Genomic DNA, 14,941 nt, shown 5'->3' with positions numbered 1-14,941 from the left:
AATATTCCCCTCTTATCCCCTATGGGCAGACACCCCCCTCTTATCTCCTATGGGCAAATATTCCCCCTCTTATCCCCTATGGGCAAATATTCCCCTCTTATCCCCTATGGGCAGACACCCCCCTCTTATCTCCTATGGGCAAATATTCCCCCTCTTATCTCCTATGGGCAAATATTCCCCCTCTTATCCCCTATGGGCGAATATCCCCCTCTTATCCCCTATGGGCAAATATTCCCCCTCTTATCCCCTATAGGCAAATATTCCCCCTTTTATCCCCTATGGGCAAATATCCTCCTTTTATCCCCTATGGGCAGACATCCCTCTCTTATCTCCTATGGGCAGACACCCCCACTTATCCCCTATGGGCAAATATCCCCCTCTTTTCCCCTATGGGCAAATATCCCCCTCTTATCCCCTATGGCAGTGATGGTGAACCTTTTCGAGACTGAATGCCCAAACTGCAACCTAAAATCCACTTATTTATTGCAAAGTGCCATGTCTCTCTGGCTTTCTAGTAACAAACTCTAGCAAACTCTGTGCTGGGACAATGGCACATGTGCCCACAGAGAAGGCTCTGAGTGCCACCTCTGGCACGCGTGCCATAGGTTCGCCATCACTGCCCTATGGGCAGACATCCCCCTCTTATCCCCTATGGGCAAATATCCCCCTCTTATCCCCTATGGGCAAATACTCCCTTCTTATCTCCTATGGGCAAATATTCCCCCCTTATTCCCTATGGGCAAATATCCCCCTCTTATCCCCTATGGGCAAATATTCCCCCCTTATTCCCTATGGGCAAATATCCCCCTCTTATCCCCTATGGGCAAATATTCCCCTCTTATCCCCTATGGGCAAATACTCCCCTCTCATCCCCTATGGGCAAATATCCCCCTCTTATCCCCTATGGGCAAATACTCCCCTCTTATCCCCTATGGGCAAATATCCCCCTCTTATTCCCTATGGGCACATACTCCCCCCTTATTCCCTATGGGCAAATATTCCCCTATTATTCTCTATGTACTGTCATTTATTTTAGTTGGTTTCTGCTTTGACACCTTGGCTCCATGCCTGAGTGTGAGACTCCCTGGAATGTCACCCCACAAGGTTGCGGTCGCACTGCAGAAGTAATCTGGTTTGACACCGCCTTAGCTGCCCTGGCTCCATGCGATGGAATTCTGGGGATTGGAGTTTGGTGAGGCATTTGGCCTACTCTCTCAGAGAGCTCTGAAACCAATGTAGGTCCAAAACACACACTGCAGAAATAATCCAGTTTGAGACTGCTTTAACCACCCTGGCGCAGTGCTAGGGAATCTTGGGGATTGTAATTTGTTGTGGGACCAGAGCTCTCTGACAGAGAAGGCTAAATCTCTCACAAAAACTACAGTTCCCAGAATTCCCTAGCTCTGAACCAGGGCAGTAAAAGCAGTGTCAAACTGGATTATTTCTGCAATGTGGACACAGCCTTGGGCATGAAAAGAAGGGAGGAGTGGTGTTCCCTACAATCTCACTCTCAAGCCTGAGTCACACCTACAAAACATCCCCAGACACCCCCAAAAAGGCACCGACCAGGCTGTATCCACATTGCAAAAATAATCATTTTGGCACCACTCTAACTGTCCTGGCTCAGTGCTATGAAACTCTGGGATTTGTAGTTTGTTGTGGCACCAGAGCAGTATCAACCTGGATTATTTCTGCAGTGTGGATGCAGCCTTGTCAGTGGTTCCCCCCCCCCCCCCCTAAGGAGTCTGGGGAAGTTTTGTAACAGTGACTCAAGCTGCCTGATTGGGAGACTGCCTGGGATGCTGCCCCTCCTCGCTCTCTGTGTTTTAAATTCAAGGAAATGCTGGAAAAGGCAAGGCACAAACGTGCCGCAAGGTTCAGCAATTGCAGGATTATGAATGAAGACCAGGGATCGAATACCCTCTCAGCCATAGAAACCCACTGGGTGACCTTGGGCAAGTTATACTCTCTCGGCTGCCGAGGAAGGCAATGGCAAACCTCCTCTGAACAAATCTTGCCACGAAAGCCCCACGATAGGTTCTCCTTAGGGTTGCCATAAGTTGGAAATGACTTGAGGGCACACAACAACAACAAAAAAGAGCGGGAAGTCCTCATGGATTCATAGCAAGCAAGTATAGCAAATACATTTCTATACCGCTTAATGTGTAAACTGCTTACACATTGTGTAAACAGTTTACAAGGCCTCTGCTGAATGGGACTTGAGGGGGTGAAAAATGGCATTGCAACTGCTTGTCACTTCATCATCTTTTGGGAGTGAGCTCAGGCATTTGTGCAGATGTTGTGCCAAGGCAGATCTCTCTTAAATATGTGTGTGTGTGGCAATTGGAAGAAAGTATCTCCCCGTGTGATGGAGCTGATCTGGTCCAGGAATTGTGGGTTCCGACTGTAGAAGTGGCTATTTGAGCTCATTCAACAGATAAGTTACCATCTAACTCATTTTTCATACTCTCAGTTTTGCAGAGTCAATGAGTAATGAATTCTTTCCAGCCTTTCACACACATATACAGCCTTCTTTTTTCTGGTGTAGGTTTATAGGTAAATTTAGAGCTTCTCTTCTAAACTGGCGATTCTGACTGGACTAGGGAGAAAGAAGTTAACAAGGCTTACTAGGGTGTGTTCGTTTGTACTATATGTGGAACTATGAGCACAAAACCAGTATAAAATATGATTGTGCCTTAGGCGCGCTACAGTCCGTCCTTAAAGGTCGGTCTGGCAGTGGTGCTGTTTGTGCCGCCAGCAAGCTGCAGCGGATATACCGCGCGGCTTGGCGGCGGCAAGAAAAAAAAGCCGCAAAAAGCGGTTTCTTTTTCCGGTGCGCCAGTGACGCAGCAGTGTGCCATTGGCGCACTCGCAATGTCACCTGGGCGCCGTGACGTGCGGATGCTAGACGTCCGTCACGTCAAAATGACGGCGCCCATGTGTATAGGACGCTGCGATTTTTACACCCCTGTCACGTGCGAGGGGTGAGGGGCATTTGAATGCGCTGCCCCTTGCATGTGACGGGGGCGCCTCATAGCGCCCGTTTAAGTCGGGCCTTAGTTACTAAGCAAGTCAGACTTCTTGACATGATCAGCAGAATCACCTGATAATTTTGCCTGGGTTGTATTGCCAAAGGCTGGTAGTGTAGCTTCTGTCTTCCTACCTGTCTTTTAGAAAAAGGCTGGCATCTTGTTATAAAATCAACTTATCTTCTCTCATGTATGTTTGCTGGAGAGGGAGTGATTGCGAGAACAAGTAAATTGACTGTTTTTCTCCTGCCTCTGTAAACACAACCAGAATAAGAAGCAGAAGGAGGGAATGTGAAGTGGAAGGCTTTCATGGCCGCCATCAAAGATGCCAGCCACAGATGCTGGCAAAACATCAGGAATAAACTCTTCTAGAACATGGCCACATAGCCCAAAAAACCCACAAAAATCAGAAGGAGGGAAATCTCTGTAATGTAATTCTGTTTATAACTTAAACTGGACAGAGTGCAGATTGTGATCAAGAGCATGGTGCCATATAAGAGTTGCCAATAAATGGCTAGTGCCTAGCTGCAGATTGCACACATGTGTATGAAAAGCCAAGTAGCTGCTTTTCATAGAAATAATAGCTTTGGGAGAATGATTTGGAGAAAACCTGTGGTAGGTGGAATAAGGGTTAAGTATGTTCTGGCTACTTCTTTCTTCTATATCCTCCTTCCTGAAATCTCTTTTGAATCCCCAAGTCCCTTCTCAATGCTGCTTTTTGGCTGAGAACAGTAGCCACCTGCTTTTTATTAGGTTCTTGCTTTTGTAACTGTTTAAAGGACTTTTGTAATATAATGAGATTTTTTCAGGAACCTGGAGGATGATAAACCTCAGCTACTAGGTTTTCCTTTTGATAAGAATTGATGTGATTCAGGAGTCTGCTTAGAGCACAATCAATTGTTTTCTTCCATTCTGTTTTAAAGTACAAGAATTCTATGACTTTCCAGAGCAAAACTAGTTGGAGTACAAGTTGAGAGCTTAGAAGAGATGCACATTGTTGTGAGGCAGTCTGTATTGTAGGGTTCTGACTTTCAGAATGCATAGCTTGACCTAAAAAGCAAGGACTTCAAATTGAAATTAAGAAGTCTGTGGTATTTTAACTAAGTAAATAAAATTCCTGAATACTTATGGGTATGTAGAGATTTGGAGGATAGACTCTGGAATGAGCAATTTATTTTGAGACTGTAGGTTGCTGCTAAACTGTGATCTCTCAAATCTGACAGAAAATGTACAGTACTAGCACTTTTTTCATGAGAGTAAAACTATTAAAGTGCTTGCTGGTAGAAGCTATACAGTAAATGCTAGTGCTTTCTTTTAATGTTTGGGAACAATATTGCTTAGCTGGCATTTAATGAAGATTGTTGATCTTCCTTTCTCCTCATTATCATTTACAGTTGTTAATGGCTTTTTCAAGATAATTTTCTCATCCTACCAACATAGCCAAAACTGGGATACAGTATTGGAGAGAAGAACCAGGAAGGATCTTCTCCAAGAATTTAGAGTAGTATTGCAGGATGACTTCCAGCACATAACTCATGATCTCAGATTGCTAGTATTGACAGTAAATTTATGGTTTACAGTTTATAAATATGGGAAGTTTGGGATAACAGAAACTGTAGGCTCAGCATAAGAATACATGGGCTGAGGGGATCCAAGGTACAAGTGTGTCAAGTTCTATGTATAGAAGTCTTCAAAGGACCACCAGATTTTTCTGATTTACTCCTGAAAAGTTAAAGGAAGAAAAGGTACCCTACACTTGAGGCTGCCCATTCAAACTCTGAATATTTGGGAAAGGAAAACATTAGTTAGGGGCCAAGTGGTGAAAATCTGAAGTGTTTTTGATATACCAGATATAAATTGAAAGTGATGTACCAGTTCCCATAAGATCAGAAGTAGCTCTAAACTGGAGGTCCCAAGTGGGGCTGCCAGTGTTGTGATACATAGAATGAGTGTAAAAGATTCCTTTGTTAAAGACTGAGCTGTAGCTGGAGTGCAACATGTGTGTGGACAAGGAAAACTAGACAGATTCAGAAGAACACAGTATTTTATTTGTTATGTATACTATCAGAGTTCTTGCTTAACTCCCCTAAAGGCACCAGATCCTGTCTGATCTTGGAAGCTAAGCAGAGTCAGCTCTGGTTAGTACCTGGATGGAAACTGCCATTGAATATCAGATGTTGTAGGCTATATTTCAGAAGAAGAGAACTGGCAGAACAACCTGTGAGTATTCATTGCCTACGAATACCCTATGAAATTCATGGGGTTGCCATAAGCCAACAGGTATCTAGAAGGCACGTGCATACATATACTATGAAAGGCAAATACAGTCCACCCTTGCCATACGCAGGGGATCTGTTATGGACCCACGCCACCCCCGCGTAAGGCAAAAAACACGGGACCTCAAGTTCCGTTTGTATGAATAGGGCATGCTCCTGCAGGCCACTGCCACACACCCCATTCATTCTATGAGGTCTTGCTGTCTTCATGACCTTTAGTCCGCATATGGCAAGCCCACGTATGGTGCAGGCGCGCTGTAAGAACAAACAACAAAACCAAGACTTTGTCCCTGTGTAATTTTTGACCTGAACTACCTATGCAAAAGTCCCGTTTGATTTGTGATAGAGGCCGTGTCATGATATTTTGAATATGATGCACTTGATCTATTTTATCTTCATCCATTTTCTTTGTATATATTGTTTTTGTTTCTATTTTGTAATTTTGCAGTTCAGCAGTATGTGTACAGAATATTATCTGTACAAGGTCTTAAAACATGAATAAAAAACAAAGTTGTGCATGTGTTCAAACACATATACACAAGGATATAGATGGAAAGAAGTTTGTTTTAATAATTTATGTAACCCTGCCCATCTGCTGCAAACCATTATGAGTGATCCTGAAGGCTCACATGCTCATTCACTTTATTTCATGTAGTCATTTCTTATATTCTTTCAGTTTCAGAGCAGACTGTGGTTAGAGTTCTGTACTGAAATGTTTGCTAACACTGGTTGGTTTTAAGCCACAGGTTGTAACTATATTTCAACATAGATTTCATAAATTGATTGGTGTGTGAACTCTGGTACAAGTACTATTCTCATTACATTTGGTTCCAAAACTGAATAGGATAGGATCAGAATGTGTTCATCAAGCTGGTGGCACTTAACATTAATAGTGAGTTATGAGGAGCAGTGAAAAAGTTGGGTTTGCACATTACACTGTTAACAGTGAAAATCCAGTAGATGGCTTTTTTATTCAATTTAATTTAGATCTACAAACATTAACAAATCTACTCAATTGGATTTGTTACTCAAATCTACTTAAGAAAGCACTCAGTCAAGATCTTGAATGGGATATTGGTGATGCGTTAGGTTCTTGATATAGTCAATGAAAGGAAGCCATTTTTATTGAAAGTGTTCTTTTATGATATCTCCTTTGTTACCCTCATATTATGTGTGCTTTTCCATTAACCATGTGTCCCAGATACTTTCCCACCATCTTCTGATGAAGAAATTGCCTATCTTCCAATTGAAAACCATTTCCAGTCTTGCATGTATAAGGGAAAAGTTATAAGGTCCTTATGGTTTAGCTGCTTATGTTGCAAATTGTATATTGAAAACAGTTGTAGAATAGGGCAGTAGCTGAATGTTTGGTTTGTAATAGAACCAATAGTTTTCAAAACTTCAGATCATAGTTGAGCCATTAGTGGACGAAATAACCACTTGCTGAAGTAGGTGCCCTCAGAGCTGCAGCCCTTTTAACAATTAGGATATGTGGATTTGGTAATATGTACCAAATGAACAGGTGTAAGGTATCACACCTATTAATCAATCTGAGGATACATTCTTTAAATTTAGTTGGGGAAGATTTATATGCAGACAATGTCCAAATTTTCAACCAATTCATATCTGAAATCGGTGCTTCAAGATCAGTTTCCCATCCTGGTTTACTTTTAAGACCGCAGCCATACATCTCATCAATTAACTCTTTACTAATCTGTGATGTCTTCATCTCCAGAGACAGATAATTTGCAACACACACACACACACACACACACACACACACATTTAAAATTAGAGTACATGGAACTTCCCCTGTGTGAACTAGTCTTGCAGTAAATTCAAGTACTTGATAAAGAAAAAGCCATGTAGGGGTCACAGGAGATAATGTCTGTATTAATTCATCTTGTGGGTTTGGGTTAGAGTTACAAAATAAGTCATTGAAAATATATAGCCCTTTGTCCTTCCAGACTTTAAATTGAGAAATTTTATAAGGGTACATATGTTGTTTTATGTGAATTGTTAATTACATAGGAAATATTTGGGGTCACTGAAAACACCAGGTTTGTGTGAAATCTGTGAAAGGCAAATCTCAAGCTGTGTATTACTATAAATGAAATAACAGATAAACTCCTTTAAATGCATATGATATCTATAGTTCTTATTCCCCATATTTAAAAACACATGTCAGACTTGGGAAAAGAAACGGAAAAGTTTCTGGAGAGTAGAGCATTTTAAAAGGAAAGGACAAAGCACTGACAAGGCATTTTGAACACTTTTTTTCAGGATGAAAGATTAAGGCAGCCATGACAGGTTTATAAAATGATATATGTCATGGTGAGAGAGAACTTCTTTCCCTAAGTGTAATAATAGTGTGTTTGTAAATCATTAAGACTGTGAAGGCTGTGTAAAGGTAAAGGTAACAGTTTCCCCTTGACATTAATGTGTAGTCGTAACTTACTGTATGGGGTGGTGCTTATCTCTATTACTAAGCCAAAGAGCCAGTGTTGTCCACAGATGACTCCAGTGGTCATGTGGCCAGCATGATTGCACAGAACACTGTTACCTTCCCACCGAAGTGGTACCTATTTATCTACTTGCATTTTCATGCTTTCAAACTGCTAGGTTGGCAGAAGCTGGGACTAATGATGGTAGCTTACCCCATCACGCAGTACTGGAGGCTTGAACTGCCAACCTTCTGACCTTATGAGTAATGGCATCTTAACCACTAAGGCACCATGTCCCTTGAAGGCTGTGTACCTGATACCTATTAGATGTTCTGAAATTTTAAGTATTTTAATAAACTTAAATGTGTTTGTAGCATGCAGTGCCATCTTCATTTACTAGGTGGTAGATTTCAGTAACCTTTGCATAGTTATTGTTTAGTACAGTGGCTCAGGTTAAAAGAATTGATTCATCTGAGGCCATGGAACAACAAACAGAGCAGCCCCCAAACAGGTGAAACATCAGTGGTTACATTGCCTGTGAAGAACATCTCATCAGAAGGCAAGACTTGTACCTGGGTCCCTACATTATATAGAACTTCTGTGCACAAACCTAGTATGCCACAGAGTACCATTCATGGAAAGGTTACAGAGGGATGGTATCTTTGTGTTCTTGTATTCATGGAGACAGCTGTGTTTATAGTGCAGTATGGGGGTGCAGTATGGAGGTGTATTATGGGGGTTTTCTTGACTGGTCCACCAAGGTTTTTAAGTACATCTTCTTTGCCTCAGTCTTCAATTCTCACCCTGGGGAAAATGGAGCAAATAATGCAGCATAGAATAGGTAAAGAGGTGGTACAGGAGTACCTGGCTACTCTGAATTAATCCAAGTCTCCAGAGCCAGATGAGCTTCATTCAAGGGTATTAAAAGAACTGGAAGAAGTAATCCCAGAACCACTGACACTAATGTTTGAGAATTCCTGGAGAACAGATGAAGTCCCAACAGACTGGAAGAGGGCAAATTTGCCCCCCTCCATCTTCAAAAGGTGAAAAAAGAGAACCCAAATAATTACCACCCAGTTAGTCTGACATCAGTCCCAGGAAAGAGCAGGTCATTAGACAGTCTGTAAACACTTAGAAAGGAGTGCCACGATCACTAAAAGTCAACATGAGTTTCTGAAAAACAAGGCCTACCAAACTATTCTTAATCTCTTTTTTTAATAGTCACAAATTTTGTAGATGAAGAGAATGCTGTGAATGTAGATTATCTTGATTTCAACAAGGCCATTGACAAGCCCCCCCATGATATTCTTCCAAGCAAACTACTAAAATGTGGGCCAGACAATGCAACTCTTAGGTGGGGTGAAATTGATTAATTGAAGCCAAGGGTGTATCTCTTCATCCTGAGTATGTTCTGTGATGAAAACACAACATGTTCTAGTAGGGTGCAACAGAGTTCTGACCTTGGGTCTCCTCCAACTCTGTGATTCTATAACCTGATTCTTCTCATTTGTTTTCCCACGGAACTACTTTTTCTACTAATCACCCCTGATTCTACTGATTACACCTAGATATTTAATATGATGAAACATTTTAGTCAATGGGAATAGTTCAGCTGCTGTGAAATGTAGACTATAATGTAATGAAGTTAAAGCCCTGTTTTGTAAACAAGACTGCCTGTGCATGGAAGAAGAGGGACTGTGTTATTACCTAAATATTACTATCTCTTTATCAATATCAGGTATAATATGAAAGGAGCATAGGTGTTGTAGTGGTTTGAGTATTGGACTAAGACCCGGAGACCAGAGTTTGAATCCCCACTTAACTACGGAAACTCATTGGGTGACTTTGGGCATGTCACACCTTCTTAGTCTCAGAGGGAGGCAAAGGCAAATCCCCTCAGAACAAATCTTGCCAAGAAAATCTCATGATAGGTTCACCTTACAGTCACCATAAATTAGAAACTACTTGAAGGCACACAACAGCAACAACAAAATGCTGTCAGAAGAGGCTAGAGATACATGGCAATATAAAACCAGAAGCCCCAGCAATGCAGAAGAGTTATTGCATTTCTGTTTAGAACCTATATTAAAAACCAGATTAAGTCAGAAAAAGAAAGTATCCGGTTGGAGTGTGTGTTATCCCAGCAACTGATGAATTGAAAGCAAGATGAAGAATGTGTGTAAATATCTGATGAAGAATAACTGTTTTCTGTAGTTGACTAATTACTCCCAACTTCTTCTGAGCCCAAATGTGCTAATATTAAATATTCTCATGAACTGTAGCTTAATCGTATCACCCTGAAGGCTCCCATCTGTTAAAACTTTGGCAAATTTCCAATCTTATCGAACAATTGGATTGAAATGCTTGTCCACGTGTTCCTGGGTGCTAACCTCTCCTGTCTGTGCCAGAATAATTCTGCTGGATTTTAGCCTGCCACATTACATTTTCTTTTGGCTGCAGCAGGCTAACATGGCTGCCCCTCTGTTGTTTAATAGAAAAAGAAAATGTACTGTGGGTTTTTACACTAAATTATAATGACCAAGGACACTATACAGAGGCAGATAAGGAAGATTTCTTTATAAACAAGGGCTTTAAAAGGAGGCAGTGTTGGCCTGGCTACTTGGAAGACAAAGTTTAAAGAATCATCCCTTGTGCAAAGAATGTGTCTCACTTTGATTTCCCTGTTTCCCCAACTAATATTAGTTTTAATTTTTTCATCCTTCCATCCACCAATGATAGAGGTAAAAACTATAAAAACCGGGCAAAAACATCTTCAAAATCTCCATTGCATTTTCCAAAATAGCCTTTAAAGACTTATTTAAATAAAAATCTTAGTATGTTTGGGAGAAAAGCTAGTAGTAATGCTGTGTTCCTTTCCTCTTCATTTTGTTGGGATAAAATGGAACATTAGGAAAGCTATTATAATGGCTCAGATCTGAATTGCCTGTTCCTACATTTGGGAGAAACTTCTGTATTACAGAAGTCAGTCTTATGACAGAACATGCATTCAGAAAGGGAGCATTGTTTAGAATGAAAGCACATGAGTATAGTGCAGTACGTCTAACGGATAAATATAGTTCACTTGTAATATGGAGCTCAGCTGAACATTCTAGCACAGGGGAAGTAGATAAAACATCTTTATCATTACAAACATAACAACTGAACTCTGAATCTTTACAGTTCATGCCAATAAAACTGTTGAATTGCTTTTTGTATAATTTGCTAATCTCCTGAAGATCTAAAATCTTTTGTTAGCATGCTGACTGTTGACTAATGTATGTGTCTAAGGGCATTTGTTGAACAGCAAACTCTGTGACTGACCTCTCTGGTTAGCTAAATAGATGTACAGTGGACCCTTGTTATACGCTGGGGTTTGGTTCCAAGATCCCCCGTGTATAACAAAATCCATGTATGCTCAAGTCCCATTAAATATAATGACATAGCAAAATGGTGTCCCTTATAAAAAATGGAAAACCAAGGTAAATTTATACTTTTTTGGAACATTTTCAAACCGTGTATGCTTAAATCCATGTATAAGAAGGGCCGACTGTAATCATATATCTGTAAGGTTCCACAGACTTAGAAATTTACTGAAGTATATATATTGCAACAGAATAAATCAGATTATAAAAACAAATGTAATAGCCTGCAGCCAGTATGAAGTCATGGCTAAATATATACATGAAGTGGCTAGTTGCAACACAACTGCTGTCCTAAGTTAAATTTATCTTATCAAAATCATAAGTGAGATCACAGAGTACATATTTCCTTTGATTTTGGAGATGTTGGAAAGAGAAGAAGGAATAACATTTCAGATAAGGAACATTACTTAGCTATTTGTTGTTGTTAACTGCCTTCTCTTCTATCTCGTCCCATGGCAATATTTCTTGCCAATCTTGGTGTGTTCGTTCTTTCTTATGGGTTCATCATTAATGCTGATGAAGTGGAATGACTACTTGGAAGTATGTTTCCAGTCTTAAATGATATTTTAAAGGTTACTATTTACATAGGGCACCTATAAATAGGTTTACAATAAATAATACTAAATAGTTAATGCAGTAATAGTTGAGCTGATCAGGGCTGCAGTGATGTGGAACATAATATATAGATTTGCTAGTCTATATAAGTTTTATAATGTGTAGAGGCTGGTTTCTGTGGAACGTAATACCACTTAATTGAAAAATTGCTGAGCAACTTTAGTACACAAAAAACACATATTTAAACCAGCTTAAGGCTGTAATATAGGATTTGTGCTCAGTTTCATAGTTGAAACATTGCCAAGTATAGATTTGACATTTGACCAACAGAATGTAAAATATTAAAAGAATAACCAAGAACAAAGAGAAATATGTTAATGGTAGAAAGCTGGTTTTGATGGAAATAGATGATTCATCAGATGTTGTTGGACTATAGCTCATGTCACTACTGTTATGATGGTATCACCTCCATGACCACACAGTTAATTAACACTTGTGGCAATTCTGCCTCAAATATCCACTCTTCTTTGGCAATTATAGTACAGAATATTTTATTTTAAGGTACCACTAACAAACTAGTCTTAATATCCTGTGGCCTTTAGTTGTTTTGCCTATGTGTACACCTTCAAATTGCCTATCAACTGATGGCAGCCCTATGAATTTCATAGTTTTCTTAGGCAAGGAATACTCCAGAGCTGTTTTTGCCAGTTCATTCCTCTGAAATATATCCTACTACAGTACATGGTATTTGTTGGTTATCTCCCGTCCAAGTACTAACCAGGACTGACCCTGCTTAGCTTCCAAGATCAGATGGGATTTGGTGCCTTTATTCAACTCTAGTTGAATAATTGGGAGTGTTGTGTCTTTACAAATGGCAAGCTCGCATTCTTCTTATATTTTAAGCTTCTGTCTAGTGTTACTTTTAACTGCTGACTCATCCACGGAATAACCAAAGATATTTTCTTCAGAGCAGTGCTCCTGAAGGGAATATATTGCGGCCAATTGCTCTGTGTGTCTACTATTCTTAACTTCCCCAGTGACACTACTTGGCAACTGCAGTACAGGTACAACCTATGTTAATAATTGTTGAGAGAATAGCTTCTTTGGTTTTTTAATAGTTTTAAAAAGTTTTCATTTACTTCCTGGGCCTAGTAAAATGACATTTTAAGATAAATTATCTTGTATTACATCTTAATAGATTTTTAAATTATCACTTCACTTTAATTATCATATATATGCTAATTACAGATTTATGTACCTTATTTCACACTTAGACAACTGGATATGAAATGCTCTTACACAGTCATGTTAGTAAGATTTCCTGTATTGTAGTACAGTATTAGGAAAGCATGCTGATCTTGATTACGTTGTTGTTGTTGTTGTTGTTGTTGTTGTTGTTGTTGTTATTAAACTATTTCTAGAGCACTGTAATTATACACAGCGCTGTACAAAGTTGGTAAAATTAAGGAGTATATAAAAGCATTGCTAAGATCGTTGATATTAAATTTCCATTAGGCCAGTCTAAGCGGACACTGCAGGACCTTTTGCTCTATTTTTGACTGTAGCTCCCATGGTCCCTTAACCATTGGCCATGACAGGCGGAGCTGATAGGGATTGTAGGTCAAAATTTATGGAGATCCAAAGCTCACTCATCCCTGGTATAAGGTGTAGGAACAGTATTTGCTATTGTTGTTTGTTTTCAAGTTGTTATGGTGACCTTATTGGCAAGAATTGCTCAGAGGAGGTTTGGCATTGTCTTTCCCTGAGGCTGAGAAGGTGTGACTTGTCCAAGGTCACCCAGTGAGTTTAATGGCCAAGAAGGGAATCAAACCCTGGTCCCCAGTGTCATAAATCAACACTGAAACCACTACACATACACTGTAGGAACATGAACTTTAGACATGTCTTTTGTTATCTTCAATAATTTATTCTTAAGAAAAAAGAACTGGCACTGATATATTGGTATGTTTGAAACATAGCAAAAAATTTACCTGTTCACAATCTGTATCCAAATCTACATGTACTCTGATCTCCATTGTGTAGCTAAGTTCTTATTGATATTATAGAGCACTGATGACAGTGTTGCCTCTTACTATATACTGTATAGAAAACTGTTAAGTTGCACTGAATTTTATGTCTCCTAGGATCTAGAAAAAATGTTGTCTGCATCTGGGTTATGTCATGCCAAAAATGCAGAAGGCCTATAATTCAGGTTTTTGGTGTGGAGCAGGATATTATAGTTGAGATTTCTTGGTTTCATTGCAGCATACTTAAATAGACTGCATATATGAGCAAAAGACTCATTTGGGTCTATTTTAAAATAGAGTGGGAATCACATTCTGATTATTTGTCCAACATAAACCATCATACAAAACATATGTTTGATATCCAAATAATCTTTGCAAAATATAGTAGATCATGAGTTTCTCATATGGTGCTATTCTAGGGAAGTTAATTTCCGTATGAGAAAGTATAACATATTTGCATCCTTCATCTCCTTTGAAGATCAAAAATGTGTTCTGAGTGTCTGCTCCCTCGTCCCCAGTTCTTTTAAAAAATGAAATAATTCTTAAATACTCGCAGATAGTGTGTAGTGTTTAATGTGTTTTTTTTTAAATTTAATATAATGTTGGGGGTAAGAGGGAAGAGAATTTGAAATAAACAAATTAATTATTCCCTTATTAACTTTCAACCCAATGAGGGCTAAAAAATCAATTAGTATCAAAGATAATATAGACCAAAACTGTTGCAAACTCACAGATGATGGAAGGAGATACTGTATATACTCATCAATAAGTCTAGAAATTTTAGTCAAAAAATTGACCCCAAATCTTGTGTTGACTTATCCATGGGTCAATATAAGGACTATATTTTGATACTTATTTTAAAAAGGAACCATATTCTGGTGAAAGGAAAGGCCATAATCTGCCCTGGAAGCACTGACCTCCCTCTGTTTATCTCATCCATAGAGCCTTTAGTATTAGCTGCTGGAATTTTGTATGTTCTTTGACCTTATTTTCCTTTGCATCATACTTTACATCCTTTGTTATATGCCCCTAAATTTTACCCTTGACTTATCCATGGGTCATATCAAAATCCCTAATTTTGACCCCAAAACCTGTCCTCGAGTTAAACATGAGGTCGACTTATAGTCGAGTATATACGGGTCTAAGTTGTTCTGTTTGCTCTGGACTTGTTTGTTGTAAGTTGGTAGA

The 14,941-nt window shown here is 39.5% G+C and overlaps 1 protein-coding gene across 6 annotated transcripts in view; it reads left to right on the top strand.

Moving 5' to 3' along the window:
• ANKIB1 (ankyrin repeat and IBR domain containing 1) overlaps positions 1-14,941 on the top strand; it is a 91,774-nt gene that overhangs the window by 2,307 nt on the left and 74,526 nt on the right. Inside the window, exon 1 of one of the 6 annotated variants that reach the window (XM_089533230.1) lies at positions 12,765-12,790. The exons of the other annotated variants lie outside the window; for them this stretch is intronic. The gene's annotated coding sequence lies outside the window, so the exon portion shown is untranslated. Of the gene's footprint in view, positions 1-12,764; positions 12,791-14,941 lie in introns of those variants that run through there. 6 annotated transcript variants of the gene reach the window in all.

Source organism: Sceloporus occidentalis, unplaced genomic scaffold, assembly GCF_023333645.1.
Source record: "Sceloporus occidentalis isolate IW3139 unplaced genomic scaffold, rSceOcc1.0.p SCAF_7, whole genome shotgun sequence".
Taxonomy (NCBI): Eukaryota; Metazoa; Chordata; class Lepidosauria; order Squamata; family Phrynosomatidae; genus Sceloporus; species Sceloporus occidentalis.
The sequence above is the reverse complement of the archived record's forward strand: the minus strand, read 5'-3'. Positions and strand labels throughout refer to the sequence as shown.